Here is a 2,500-nt window from a genome sequence, read left to right on the forward strand (position 1 = left end):
AGTCTGGGGGCCCAGGAGTCTGAGACATTGACATTTCATCTCTGTGAGCTTCCTGATCACCGGGTGGGGGCCCAAAGTAAAGGTGAATGCTAATCTCAAGGCCAGGCCGTGCCTTTGTCGCTATGGTAATGTGAAGGTCTGGGTGATACTATCATGCTAATTAGGGTTAGCACCTGGAGAGGCATTTGAAAGGCAGTGTTATGCTGATGAAATCAGGGCTGGGGAACTTCCAGGCTGATTCCTGGAACATGCTGTGCTTTGTTTAGTTTGTCTCCACCTCTGTGTATCCCTCCCCCCTTGAAACGTATAAGCTGCGCCGAGCTGAGTCTTAGTCAGACTTGGATGACTACAGCGGCGCATTGGCGAGTTCTCAGTAAAGAGGAACTTCGGCCGGAGAGATATGCCAACGTCTCCCGGTCTCTGCTTCGACAGAGGAAAACGTTTCCAACACGACCCTAGCTCCAAACCCTAAGCATAGGCCAGACGGGGCGACCATAGCTCCGAACCATAAGCGTAGGCCAGACGGGGCGACCATAGCTCCGAGCCTAGGACAAGGGCGACAAGGGTCAGCCTCCGCCCGGGGCCTACGCATAGGCCGCAGTGACGAAATTTATAAATTGTTCAGTCTAGCTTCCAACATGACAGTATATGAACTGAGAGAGATAGGCAGATTGGATTTGCAGTTGGGGGTAAAGATGGGGACATTTGTAATAAGATCAAGTCTGGGGGCCCAGGAGTCTGAGACATTGACATTTCATCTCTGTGAGCTTCCTGATCACCGGGTGGGGGCCCAAAGTAAAGGTGAATGCTAATCTCAAGGCCAGGCCGTGCCTTTGTCGCTATGGTAATGTGAAGGTCTGGGTGATACTATCATGCTAATTAGGGTTAGCACCTGGAGAGGCATTTGAAAGGCAGTGTTATGCTGATGAAATCAGGGCTGGGGAACTTCCAGGCTGATTCCTGGAACATGCTGTGCTTTGTTTAGTTTGTCTCCACCTCTGTGTATCCCTCCCCCCTTGAAACGTATAAGCTGCGCCGAGCTGAGTCTTAGTCAGACTTGGATGACTACAGCGGCGCATTGGCGAGTTCTCAGTAAAGAGGAACTTCGGCCGGAGAGATATGCCAACGTCTCCCGGTCTCTGCTTCGACAGAGGAAAACGTTTCCAACACGACCCTAGCTCCAAACCCTAAGCATAGGCCAGACGGGGCGACCATAGCTCCGAACCATAAGCGAAGGCCAGACGGGGCGACCATAGCTCCGAGCCTAGGACAAGGGCGACAAGGGTCAGCCTCCGCCCGGGGCCTACGCATAGGCCGCGGACTCTGCCAATATGTCCCAGAGGCGAATGGCCACTGCGGGGCCTCCAGCCCGGGCAGAGGGGAAGCCTCCCCGGCAGCCCCATTAACGCCTAATTGGCCAGGCGGCCCCGTCTACACTTAGTTGAGCTGGCGGCCTCATTTACATTAAGTGGACCCGGCGGCCCCATTCACACCTAGTTGATCAGGCGGGCCCGTTCACACCTAGTTGATCGGGCGGGGCCATTCGCACCTGGTTGATCGGGCGGGCCCGTTCGCACCTAGTTGACCGGGCGGCCGCATTCACAAGTACCGCAGTGGGCGGCCTCGTTTACATTCAGGGGACCTGCCGGCCCGATTGACGTCTAGTTGATCAGGCGGGCCCGTTCGGACCTAGTTGACCTGGGGGCGGCCGCATTTACATGTAGCGCAGCGGGCGGCCGCATTTACATTAACCCTCTACCGCACACAATTTGATGGTACATGATAAGAAATTATTCCACATCACTTATTGGTTAATTTTGGGACATTTTATTGATTATGTATGTACATATTTATTTCACCGCCCCCCTCTCCAAATGATCTTTTGTTGCCTAAGGGCAAAGTTGTGCAACACTGATACAAAACCACAGAGAAAATTATGTCTTCATAGATCATAATACAATGCTCAGAGAGCAATGCAAAGTAACAAAATTTTTGATGGCTTCCCATCGTGCAAGAGGCATAACATCAGCAACATGTGCAATGTGGCTACTATGGCTCCAGAACATGCGAGTAGCTGGAAGACCAAATATTGACATATGGAGCACAGTGGCAAAGAACTGTTCAAGTTCTTGAACAGTAAGGTTAAGTGGCTTGCACAGGAGAGGTAATGGTGTGACATGTTTTCCATCGAGGGGTCTTGGAAGAACTACTGTCATCTTCAGGCAGACTGTCATCGTCATGTTCCTCTTCATCACTGGTGTATTGATCGTCTATAAATATATATACATATACGTCAACAAAAATACATCAATCACAACTAAAGCTTACATGACTGTATTGGATACCCTGTCTGCTGCACACACCTTTATTTCATTTGAATGACATCTAAAAATTTATCAACACATTTGATTTGTTTATGCAAATGAGTTCAATGACAACCAGAGAAGCAATATTTTAAAACCTACTTTCACTTCTGCTCAAACCTTTCTCTGCATTCCAC

Source organism: Paramormyrops kingsleyae, unplaced genomic scaffold (genome assembly GCF_048594095.1).
Source record: "Paramormyrops kingsleyae isolate MSU_618 unplaced genomic scaffold, PKINGS_0.4 ups229, whole genome shotgun sequence".
Classification (NCBI taxonomy): Eukaryota; Metazoa; Chordata; class Actinopteri; order Osteoglossiformes; family Mormyridae; genus Paramormyrops; species Paramormyrops kingsleyae.